The sequence below is a fragment of the Chiloscyllium plagiosum genome, unplaced genomic scaffold, assembly GCF_037043375.1.
Source record: "Chiloscyllium plagiosum isolate Xiang-an unplaced genomic scaffold, Cpla_swu_hap1 HiC_scaffold_5, whole genome shotgun sequence".
Classification (NCBI taxonomy): domain Eukaryota; kingdom Metazoa; phylum Chordata; class Chondrichthyes; order Orectolobiformes; family Hemiscylliidae; genus Chiloscyllium; species Chiloscyllium plagiosum.
Window position 1 is genome coordinate 95,606,491 of NW_028270143.1, and position 12,802 is coordinate 95,619,292.

Sequence of the window (12,802 nt, forward strand, 5' to 3'; positions counted from 1 at the left end):
CTATCTCAGCCTTAAATATTCACAAGGGCGCTGTGGGAAAAAAAAAATCCAATGCCCTCTCCATTACCTCAATTGAACGTGCCCCAACACATTTCTCCGCACTGCATTTCATAAACAAACAACTCACTGTGTTAAAGTCTTTTTTCACATTATCCTACCTGCATTTGCACATCACTTCAAATCCATGCCCTCTTGTTCTTGACTCTTTTATAAGCAGAAACAGCTTTACCCAATCCAGTCTGTCTGGCTCACTCAAGATTTTGAAAACCTCAATCAGAGCTCCTCTCAGCTGCTTCTCTACAAGCAGCACAGTCACAATTTCTTCGATGTATCCTCAAAGCTGAAGCTTTTCATACCTGAAACCAATCTTCTAAGTTGCTTCTGCACTCTCTCCAATGCACATTGGAATCATTCAAGAATCACAGGGAAGGGAACACAGGTGGAATGTTTGAATCCTTGATGAGTTTCTTCAGCAACAATTGAGCAAATGGACACTGGATCCAAAAGAGTCCATAGAGAGAACTAAACTACTTACTCAGCAATGTTTCTTCAAAAATACACTTTCATAATATTTGTAAACTCACAAAACATTAAAGGCAAAATCAGTCGTTGTCTTTCAATACCGTATTTACTACTCAAATTCCTAACTACATTTATAATTTCAGGGTATATCTATAACATGCATTTACATTTCATGTGAAGTATGTACTGATAGCAACACCCAAAGGGTTCTGAATGGATCGCAGTTCCTTGGTGTAAAATGCAATAGTAGTGGCCTTTCCCCATACAGCCTTTCCTGCAGCTGCCCTTAGCCTTAGAGTGTCCATCACACATAGTCCTGCACCTTGAGAATGAGTTTGCAACACTTATTCATATAAAGCTCTTTGTACTGAGCAACAAGCAAGTTACCAGCACACTAAAGAGCATTTTCCAGAGTTATTAATCCTTTAGTAGTTGATGTTTGTCTCAGCAGAAGTCCCTGGGATCAGCTTGTACACCAGAGTCTTCTGTTAGAGAGCAAAATGATATGAATTTTGAGAAAAACAATTGCATTTCTTTGCAAGCCTACATTACAAAAATGCATTCTGTAGGAGGTCGGTGATGGTCTACTCTACACCACATCAGTTTTGAAGACTGCATACAAAGATGGTAAAACCTGGGAAGGATCTGACCAAGACATTGTCTCTCACCACTAGCTATGCCTTTCTGCTGGTTTGTAAACTCTAGGGATAAAACATTCTGCCAAATAACCTTCATACTAGGATGCCCTTTACATTTCTGCAGTGTACTGTTGTCGCTCATTCTCAAACAATAAAACGCTGCAGCATACTGACCAGCAAGCTGCCATAATCCTACAGAGAACTGAACTCACACTGTTGGAATCACTCTGCATATGCAGCCAACTGAGCTAACTAACTTCCTAATACTAAATAGTACATGCACCTAAAAGATCAATATTGTTTAGTTTCATAAATCAGTTATTAAGTCCAAAGCATGAAGTTAGGCAACTGGGGAAAGGATGGGAAGAAAATAACGAAAGAAGTTGGCTTTAAAGACAGGATTGAGACATTTGGGTTCATAGACATTTAAAGTTGGCAGCTCAGGTTAGAAAGTCTACAAACTGAATGAATGAAATTCTAACGCATTGGGAGAATATTGTATGAACAAAAACAAGGAAATGACCAACTTAAACTACCGTATTTACTCATGTATAGGTCGAATTTTGAAGACTTTTTTAAAGCTGAAATTAGAGGGTCGACTAATAAATGAGGTATTGTTTTCGAGGGGATGAAATTCATGCTTGGTAGGAGTCAAAAAATGGGCAAGAGCCAGATCTCTATATAAAATAATAAACAAAAGGATTACTGAATATTTATCTACAAAATAACTACCTTCATTCTGCCTGCTATGGTAGAATGGTACAGTAGTCCCCCTGTTCCTGCAGGGGATATGTTCCAAGACCTGCCACAGAAGCATATCTAACGCTGTTCTGTGTATAAGTGGAGTAATTTACACCGTTTTGAATTTTTAGAACTAATTTGAGATGCAAGGAATTGTTTAGATAGTTGAGGCAGATATTATTCGGCAGAAAGACTTGCATTTAAATCAGGAGAAAGTGAGGACTACAGGCACTAGGGATCAGAGTCGAGAGTGTGGTGCTGGAAAAGCACAGCAGGTCAGGCAGCAGGAGCAGGAGAATTGACGTTTCGGGGATAAGCCCTTCATCAGGAATGAGGCTTGTGGGCTGGGGAGAGCGGAGAGATAAATGGGAGGTGGGATGGGGCTTGGGGGAAGGTAGCTGAGAAAGCGATAGGTAGATGAAGGTGAGGGAGAAAGTGATGGGTCGGGGGGGTGGAGTGGATAGATGGGAAAGGTGATGGACTCCTGACTTGTCCGACCTGCCCAGCTCCTTTTCCACCTATCCACTCCACCCTCTCCTCCCTGACCTCACTTTCATCTCCTTCCCCACTGACCTATTGTACTCTATGCTACTCTATCCCCACCCCCACCCTCCTCTAGCTTATCTCTCCACGCTTCAGGCTCTCTGCCTATATTCCTGATGAAGGGCTTTTGCCCGAAACGTCGATTTTGCCTGTCCTCGGATGCTGCCTGAATTGCTGTGCTCTTCCAGCACCACTGATCCAGAATCTGGTTTCTAGCATCTGCAGTCATTGTTTTTACCAAGGTGATGGACAGGTCAGGTGGGCGGTCCCTAGTTGGAGGCTTAGGACTGGGATAATGTGGGGGGAGGGGAAATAAGGGAGCTGTTGAAATCCACATTTATCCTGTGTGGTTGCAGGGTCCCAAGGCGGAATATGAGGCGTTCTTCCTCCAAGTGTTGGGTGGTAACAGTTTGGCGGTGGAAGAGGCCCAGGCCCTGCACGTCCTTGACGGAGTGGGAGGGGGAGTTGAGTGTTCGCTATAGGGCTGTGGAGTTGGTGGGTACAGGTGTCCCAGAGATGTTCCCTGAAATGATCCGCAAGAAGACGTCCTGTCTCCCTGATGTAGAGGAGACCACTTTGGGTGCAACGGATATAGAAGATGACATTGGTAAAAGACCACATCTACCAACGTCATCTACTGTATCCATCACATCCGATGTGGTCTCCGCTACTAATATCACCTACTGCATCCATTGCACCCGATGTAGTCTTCTCTACATCGGGGAGACAGGATACCTTCTTGTGGATCGTTTCAGAGAACATCTCTAGGATACCTGCACCCATCAACCCCACCGGCCCATCGCTGTGCACTTCAACTCCCCCTCCCACTCCATCAAGGACATGCAGGACCGGGTCTCCTCCACCGCCAAACCATTACTACCCAATGCCTGGAAGAAGGACACCTCATATTCTGCCTTGGGACCCTGCAACCACACGAGGTAAATGTGAATTTCATTCCCCCCACCCCCCACCCCTACCCACATCATCCCAGTCATAGAGATGTACAGCATGGAAACAGACCCTTCGGTCCAACCCGTCCATGCCGACCAGATATCCCAACCCAATCTAGTCCCACCTGCTAGCACTCGGCCCATATCCCTCAAAACCCTTCCTATTCATATATCCTACCAAAGCCTCTGAAATGTCGCAATTGTACCAGCCTCCATCACCTCCTCTGGCAGTTCATTTCATACACGTACCACCCTCTGCGTGAAAAAGTTGTCCTTGAGGTCTCTTTTATATCTTTCCCCTTTCACCCTAAACCTATGCCCTCTAGTTCTGGACTCCCCAACCCCAGGGAAAAGACTTTGTCTATTTTTCCTATCTATGCCCCTCAATTCTGTAAATCTCTATAAGGTCACCCCTAGCCTCTGACGCTCTAGGGAAAACAGCCCCAGCCTGTTCAGCCTCTCCCTGTAGCTCAGATCCTCCAACCCTGGCAACATCCTTGTAAATCTTTTCTGAACCCTTTCAAGCTTCACAACATCTTTCCGATAGAAAGGAGACCAGAATTGCACGCAATATTCCAACAGTGGCCTAACCAATGTCCTGTACAGCCGCAACATGACCTCCCAACTCCTGTACTCAATATTCTGACCTCCTGACCTGCCCATCAGTTATCCCATCTATCCGTTCCCAACTGACCTATCACTTTCTCCCTCACCTTCATCTATCTAGTGCTTTCTCAGCTAACTACCCCGAACCCCACCCCTCCTTCCCATTTATCTCTCAGCACTTCCTGGCCCACAAGCCTCATTCCTGATGAAGGGCTTACGCCAGAAACGTTGATTCTCCTGCTCCTCGGATGCTGCCTGACCCACTGTTTTTCTAGCACCACACTCTCGACTTGCAATTAAATCAGTCAAATGCTGATCTCAAATCTCTTGTACTTTTATATTGTTTGTGTTTCTTGGACATTAGCAAAGTTAAACAAAGTAAAATGGCCCCAGCTTGTACAAAGTGTTAAAACAATTATTACCTATATAATATAAAAGTATTAAATTTACAGTGGTTGAGTATAGGACACATTGTAAAGAGAAAGTTTGTAGTCAAGTCTCGATTATCACTTGCATTTCATCTTTGAGTAGTAATACATTTTTAAGAATTAGCCAGAGAAAGACAATCACAAACAAGTCAATATCTATATGGTCATTTAAAATGGGAAACGCACCTTCCCGGTCCCTGGTTCTGGAAAGTACTCTGTAATATATTTGTGCTGGTAAACCGTGGGTAACTGAAACTGTGGAAACTGACTATGAGTTACAGCAATTCTGAAAACCTGGGGGTAGAGCATGACGGTTGGCGGACTGGAAGACTTGGAACGGAGTGGTATGCCAACACACTGGAAAGCCAGAGGGGAGTGCACACTGACATATAAATGTTGATCTGTAACTGTGAAGAACTAGGGTTGACTTATACATGAGGTATGAGGAAAATACAAGATTTTTTGGCCAAAATAAGGGGTCGACTTATACATGAGATCGACCAATATACTAGTATATGCACTAACTTCAGTCACTACAGCTGTTCGAAAGTACCATATGGGAAGTATTTTTTTAAAATGTATTATATCTCTTTTGTATTCAATGATGTATTTTACTTTAAGTTATTTCAGTTGGGATTGCAAAATATCATGCATGTACTGTACAGTCTTTGAATTTGTAAACTGTTTTTCTGGCTAAGAGTTGATGAGACCAAACTCTGGTTTTAAAATGGATTCCAATGGGAATCCAATTCACTTAATAATCATGATTTTTCAGGAATGCAACCACAAATTTACATGAGGGCTTGCAATGGAGAATGTATTCAACTCTGGGCTCTATTATTGAAAGAATAATTCAACCACACAAAGTACTTTGTACAGTTCTGGTCGCCATTTTGTAAAAAAGAATACGAAGGAACTGACATTGTGAGTTGAACAAAACTAAAATTATGATCAGTAGGAACAAATTACTGCAGATGTTGGAATCTGTACTGAAAACAAAAAATGCTGGCAATCACAGCTGGCCAGCCAGCATCTGTGGAGAGAGAGCTCTGATGAAGTCATCAAAATGTTAGCTTGCTCTTTCTCTCTCTCTCCAGATGCTGTCTGACCCGCTGTGCTTTCCAACAGTTTTTGTTTTCAACTATAATGATCAATATTTTTCAGAATGTAGAGGGGTAGGGACACACAACTCAGGGTAGTCATCACATTGGTTCATAGGAGATCTATTTTTGTCTCATCAAAGTACACAAAGGGGCTTAAATTTGTTGAAAACCTCTCAAGCCATAAGCACTATAGAATGCTGAGCATGCAATACATATTGTAAATATAACCAGTACCTATTAGTGCAGTAACAAACTAGCATGGGATTTAATTCTAAATTTTAAAATTTCATTTTAGTTTTATAAAGGTTACAGAACTTTGATGAACATCTGCCTTAATGTCAAATACAGCAGAGGATTAGTCAGCTTATTTTGACCAGCCTGATCATGATGGCTGAATGGCCCCTTTCTAGCTGTAAATATCTAGCAGTCTATTATGAAATCCAAATCTAGTTCTCCACTTATGTTTAATTCAGATTTATAATTGCATGTGAAATATTTCCTGTGCATCTTTCTCTGCTAGTCTTGTGGTTTCATTGTCACATTTGGAGAAAATTAGAGTTAATTTGGGGCACTTATATAAAGCGATAAAATCATGGTGAGATAGTCGCTTGCTTTGTGTGGAAAATTGTAGCCTACATTTCCACTGACTGCACACAAGGGCAGTGATGTGAGTACAATTCAGATACATAACAGACAGAACCCAATTACCATTATTCCATCTCAATACATATTGACATTTCATTGCACATTGTTTCTTTGAATTAAAGAGGTAAAGATTGTTTTAACAAAAGCAAAATACTGTAGACGTTGGAAATCTGAAATAAAAACAGGAAGTGCTAGAGACATTCAGTAGGTCTGGTTGTATATGTAAAGATAGAAACAGAGGTCACGTCAACCAAGAGTCAGAGTCAAGAGTGTGGTGCTGGAAAAGCACAGCAGGTCAGGCTGTATCTGAGGAGCAGGAGAATCGAAGTTTTAGGCAAAAGCCCTTCATCAGGAATGAGGCTGGGAGTCTAAAGGGAGGAGACATAAATGGGAAGGGGGGGGGGGGGGGGGGGGGGGGGTGGGGCTAGGAGAAAGGTAGCTGAGAGTGTGATAGGTGGATGGAGGTGGTGGTAATGGTGATGGTGATACGTTGGAAGAGAAGGTGGAGCAGATAGGTGGGAAGGAAGATGGATAGGTCATGAGGGCAGTGGCTAGTTGGAAGGATGGATCTGGGATAAGATGGGGGTGGGAGGGAGGGGAAATGAGGAAACTGGTGAAATTCATATTAATGCCGTGGGATTGGAGGGTCCCAAGGCAGAAGAGGAGGCATTCTTCCTCCAGGTGTCGGGTGGTTAGTGAGTGGTGATGGAGGAGGCCCAGGACCTTCATGTCCTTGGTGGAGTGAGAGGGGGAAAGTTGAAGTGTTTGGCCACGGGGCAGTAGGGTTGGTTGGTGCAGGTGTCCCGGAGATGTTCTATGAAGTGCTCTACGAGTAGGTATCCTGTCTCCCCAATGTAGAGGAGACTGCATTTGGAGCAATGGATACAGTAAATGACATGTGTGGAAGAGCAGGTGAAACTTTGAATGATGTGGAAGGCTCCTTGGGGGTCTTGGATAGAGGTGAGAGGGGAGGTGTGGACGCTGGTTTTGCAATTCCTGCGGTGGCAGGGGAAGGTGCTGGGAGGGGACAGTGGGTTGGTGGGGGGTGTGGACCTGACGAAGGTGTTGCAGAAAGTGGATAGGGGTGGGGAAGGAAATATATCTCTGGTGATGGAGTCTGTTTGTAGGTGGCGGAAATGGCAGAGGATGAAGTGATGTATACGGAGGTTGATGAGATGGAAGGTGAGGACTGGAGGGTTCTGTCCAAGAGTCAGAGTCAACCAAGTATTTTATATGTTTCAAAACCAGTACAAATCATAGGACATTACTTGTAGCATGGTTGAGAGGTTGGACACAGAGTAACCCTATATAGACAACAAGCAAACCTAATGTCATTTACAATATACCTTGCAAGAACTGTAAGAAACGCGAAATTGGACAAACAGACAGAAAACTAGCCACCTATAAAGAAGAACATCAACTAGCCACAAAAAGACATGACCTACTCTCACTAGTATCCTTAGATGAGGATACTAGTGAGAGTAGATGAGGAAGGACACCACTTCGACTGGGAGAACACATCCATCCTAGGACAAGCCAAACAGAGTCATGCACGAGAATTCCTAGAAGCATGGCATTCCAACCGGAACTCTATCAACAAACACATCGACTCAGACCCCAATTACCACCCTCTGGAAAAAGAACAGGAAATGGCATCACCATGACACCAACAACCCAAGGAAACCTAAATACATAAATAGAAAGTGGGTCAGTAACACCAGTGCTTCACCAGAGGCTGTTACCTAGTATGGTGATGAAACGTCTGAAAATGAACCTTCCAGCTCAGTGAGCAAACTTACATCCACAGAGTAAGGCTACATTATATATTCTATTAGTAGTATGAAATAAGTGGTGTTCTATAGAACCATTCCAAGTCCTCAGTATTTTACTGTATATGCTAAGTGATATATAGCTGAGTTACATTAATTATCATCTAACTGAATGATGGAACAGGTTTGAGGTACTGATTCATTTCTTTTGCAAAACAGAAAATGAGATGTAATATTTAAATTAAATATTAAATTGATAGAGAATGAGGATTTGTTTTCCTTTGGATGTGAAGGGTTTTTCTTTTTAAGGACATATCAGTTGCGAGAGTAATGTTACTTTGAGGATTTGCTTCAACAGTTTTCATTCCTGAAGGAAAAAAAGGAATGCTTTCTTTGCCACTAGGTGGATACAGAGAGCCAGAAATTTCATTACATTTCCTGCACAGAAAAAGAAAGGTCCTTGTTGGAAATGTAAATCTGGAACTGAGAATTCTTTTATATTAAAAAGAAAGTCAGACCATAAATAACACAAAGAAAACATTTTGTTAAAACCTGCATCATGACATCTACAAGGGTTTGAAGGGATATGGGCAGTGTGCTGGCAGGTGGGACTGGATTGGGTTGGAATATCTGGTCAGCATGGACAAGTTGGACTGAAGGGTCTGTTTCCGTGCTGTACATCTCCATGACTATGACTCTAATACCAAGTAAATCTTGGGACACAAACTCTCATTGTTATTTTCTCACAAAAGTCCCTGATCTCTCGATACAAGTACTGGAAGAAAGATAGAGTCATTGAGATGTAGAGCGTCACCAGTTAGGCCAGTATTTCTAATCATCTCTGACTGCCTGATGATGATGGTTAGCCAGTTTTATGAATTGTGGATAGGTTTACACACAGGGCTGCTAGGAAAATCTAGAAATGTTACGCCACCGACACTCAAAGAACAGTGATATTGTTTCAAGTCAGGATGGTGTGTGCCTACCTGGTTTGGGAAAGACACAAACTCTGCAGCATATTACCTTAAAAGTAATTTTGACAAGTAACAGTTAAAAGAATTATTCACAAATTGTCCAAACATGGGTCTGTAGGGGAAATCGCATTTTACAGTTGGCATTGGGATGTCTTCGTGGCTCAGTTATGGCTGACTGAATTTAATTTTCTGGAGACAGTTACGCCGAGTTTTTAATTCTCCTTTTAGGAATCCTCTATTTGTGATGAAGTTTTTCATCGTACTTATAACTCAAACTTTGCTGAGAAGAGTTTCAGAAAAAAGACAGAGCAAAGTTATCTCAAGCTTATTCAAATCCAGCATCTACTTCCACAAATAAGCTGGATCACGCACTGAAACTAATGAAGATTGTGAGCAACTTGTTCCTTGCACATGCAACATTTTTGCTGTGATAGCCATTATCTTTTGCACAATTTTCAATATACATGATATTGTAAATTAGTATTTTGGACAAACACATTGCATCACTGTCTGTGAGATCATGATGAGCACAAGCTGCCTCATGCATAAAACAATGACCATAGCTTGAAAGTACTGCTGTTAAAACAACTTACATTTTGAAAACATGTGTAATGCAGTTTTCTCCCCCCTTCTTCCCAAAGGGTCTGTTTCCATGCTGCATGACATTAATAATTTAGTTTGACAGTTAAAACCTGAAACAACATCTGATGGTGTTGATGAAAAATGAGTAGGTCTGAAGAAATCACAGAACAAATCAACAACTGAAATAAACTGAAGGTGCTGGTTAACTTTTTTTTTCAGTAAATGCTCCAAAGCTATTTAGAGAATCAACACCGTATCAGAGATGTTCACACTAGAAACATAAAATGATTGTAAGCACAGGAGGAGGAGACCATTTGGCCCATCATATCCATGTTTGCTTTCTGCAAAAGCAACTCAGCTAGTCACATTCTCCTATATTTTTACAGTAACTCAACAAATTTTCTTTCTTCAAATGCTTAGCTAATTCTCTTTTGAAAGCCACTATTCAATCTTCCTCAACCACCTTCTCAGCTTGTACGTTTTGGGATAATCATTTGCTGCATAAGATGATTTTCATGTCACTGTAGGTTCTTTTATCAAACACCTTATTGTCACTGTCAAACACCTTTGACTGCTGTCCCCTGGTTCTCAACCCTTCACTAATCACAGAATTCCTCTCCATATGCTTTTCCCAGATCTCTTAAAATTCTACTCAATCAAATCACCCCTCAACTTCCTTTTCTCCAAGTAGAATTATCCCAATTTTAAAAATATACACATAATTCCATTATGTGTATAAACTTTCACTGCACTCTTTCTAAAACCTTCACATGCATCTGTAAATATGAAGTCCAGAAATGGGCAAAATGCATCTGTATACTATTTCCTGTTCAGTTCCTGTGAATAAATGAATTAAGCTCAGGAGTAGGCAACTTGGTCCCTCAAGCCTGCTCTGCTATTCAATACGATCATGGCTGATTTTAGCCACACCTCCACTTTCCTGCTTATCCCTGATAACCTCGGTCTCTCTCATTAATCATGAATCTACACATCGGTCTTCAAAATTTTCAATCATCTTCCTCCACTATATATTGTGGAAGAGAGTTCTATAGACTCATGATCCTCTGAAGGAAAAAAAAATCATCACTGCCTTTAATCAGCTCTACAAATAAATGAGTGTCACACTAGTCCCAAACTGGTTATAATTTATAACACTTTTCTTAGGGTTAATCTATGAGCATGAATCTGAAGCATTAACGCAAAAGTATCCACTGTGAAAAAGTAAAGATACCTTAAAGCCATAACAATTATTGGAAGTACTACTTCTTGTGGATAGCATCAGGTTCTTAGTTCAAGGCTTGAATATTAAGTCTGTTCAAATTTTACTTGTATATACTATTTTAAGTACTTATCTTTTTCTTTCAAATGTTATCTTTTAAAGTCCCTCAACAAAATGATGGATCTGTGAATAATTATTTCCCTGGTGAGAATGACTCAGAAATAACGATTGTTGGAAAATTTCCTCCAAGGAGTTACAGGCATCTTGGCTTTCATGACCTTCCACACTTTGCATCGTAGAAACAACTCATATTTAGAGTACTGCATAAACAGTGGGAGTTTTCTATTCATTTTGTGCCTTGGGATACAGCTACGTTTTAAATATCATGGAGACTGACTGCACAGGAAAGGGTGTTGAAAGCCAGGAAACACCTGTTGGCTTACACATCTCCTAGCTCGACAAAGGAATTCTTAAGCACAACTGACTGACCGGACACACAGATGCCCAATAAGGAAATTTTGTAGGCCAAGGATGCAGCTAATCCCAGGCTATTTATGCACAATGCTTTATTGCAAGCAATACAGCAGTAATAAATGAAGAGCTCCAGAATTTATGCTTCTTTCAAAATATTAGCAACAGCATAGACTAAAAGAAATATCACATTTGGTGATCAGATAATCTTTACACTTGCATCAGAAATTTGATAATATAAATTAGTGTTTGTCAAAGCATTTCATATACTCCAATAAATCAGTGACCACACAGTTGGAATAGTAAAATATTTTTAAAATATGAACTAAAAAAGAAAAGCATAAACCAAAAGACAAAAAGGTAAAAGCAATGAGTAAATTATTCCAATTAATATATAAAAAGGCTGCTTTAATGTGAACACACTGAAAAGCAGGATTAAGGACAATCCCAAGGCATTTTATATGTAAAATCAGAGCAAGAGAGTAGCTAGAGACATGGGAGGTTCAGTCAAGGATAAAGCAGGGTATGTATGCATTATCCCACAGGAAGTATGATCTGAAATCCCCACCTACTTTAAGACCACCATCCTGGTGCCAAAGGAAAATGATGCATCGTGTCCCAATTGTTCTGATCTCCATAATTATGAAGTGCCTTGAGAGGTTAGTTATGCTCACATCAACTCCAGCCTACCAAATTGCCTTGATCCTTTGCAGTTTACATACCTGCGCAACAGGTCCACAGCTGACACCATCTTCCTGGCTCTACGCTCACCCTGGGACGTCTGGATAACAATATCCACGACAGGCTCCTACTTATTAACTACAGTTCTGCCTTCAACACCATAATTCTGAACAAGCTTATCTCTACACTCCAAGACCTAGGTCTCCGCTCCCCACTCTGTAACTGGAAACTGGATCTTCGACTTCCTGACTCATTGGCCGCAACAAGTAAGATTAGCACACAAAACTTCCTCTTCAATGGTGCTCTGCAAGGCAGGGTACTCAGCCCCCTGCTATCCTCTTTATACAGCCCTCACTATATTCCTTATACAGTCACAGCTGTATGGCCAAATTCCGCCTCAACTCCATTTAAGTTTGCTGAAACAATGAGACAGAATAGAGATCGAGTGCTTTGCAGCATATTGTAAAGACAACAATCTCTCCATTAACATTAGCAAAATGAAGCAGCCAGTCATTGACTTCAGGAAGCGGAGTGGCAGGTACGCCCCTGTTTGCATCAATGGTGGCAATTGCCAAGAACATCAACTTCCTGGGAGTGATGATCATCAACAATCTGTCCTGGTCCATCCAAGTCGATGCAATGGTCACGAAAGCACAACAACATCTCTACTTACTCAGGAGGGTAAAGAAATTTGACATGTCCACAAGGATTCTTACCAATTTTTATAGATGCACCATAGAAAGCATCCTATCTGGATGCATTTCAGCATGGTTGGCAACTGCTCTTCATAAGACCACAAGAAACTAAAGTACCGTGACCACAGCCCAGTCCATCATATAAACCTATCTTCCATCAACTGAGTTGAGAGTGGGGTGCTGGAAAAGGAGAGCAGGTCAGGCAGCATCCGAGGAGCAGGAGAATGGACATTTC

At 41.4% G+C, this 12,802-nt stretch overlaps 1 protein-coding gene across 5 annotated transcripts in view; it reads right to left on the minus strand.

Moving 5' to 3' along the window:
* The window catches only part of arhgap12b (Rho GTPase activating protein 12b), a 200,324-nt gene that overhangs the window by 83,136 nt on the left and 104,386 nt on the right, over positions 1-12,802 (minus strand). The gene's annotated exons all lie outside the window — the stretch shown is intronic.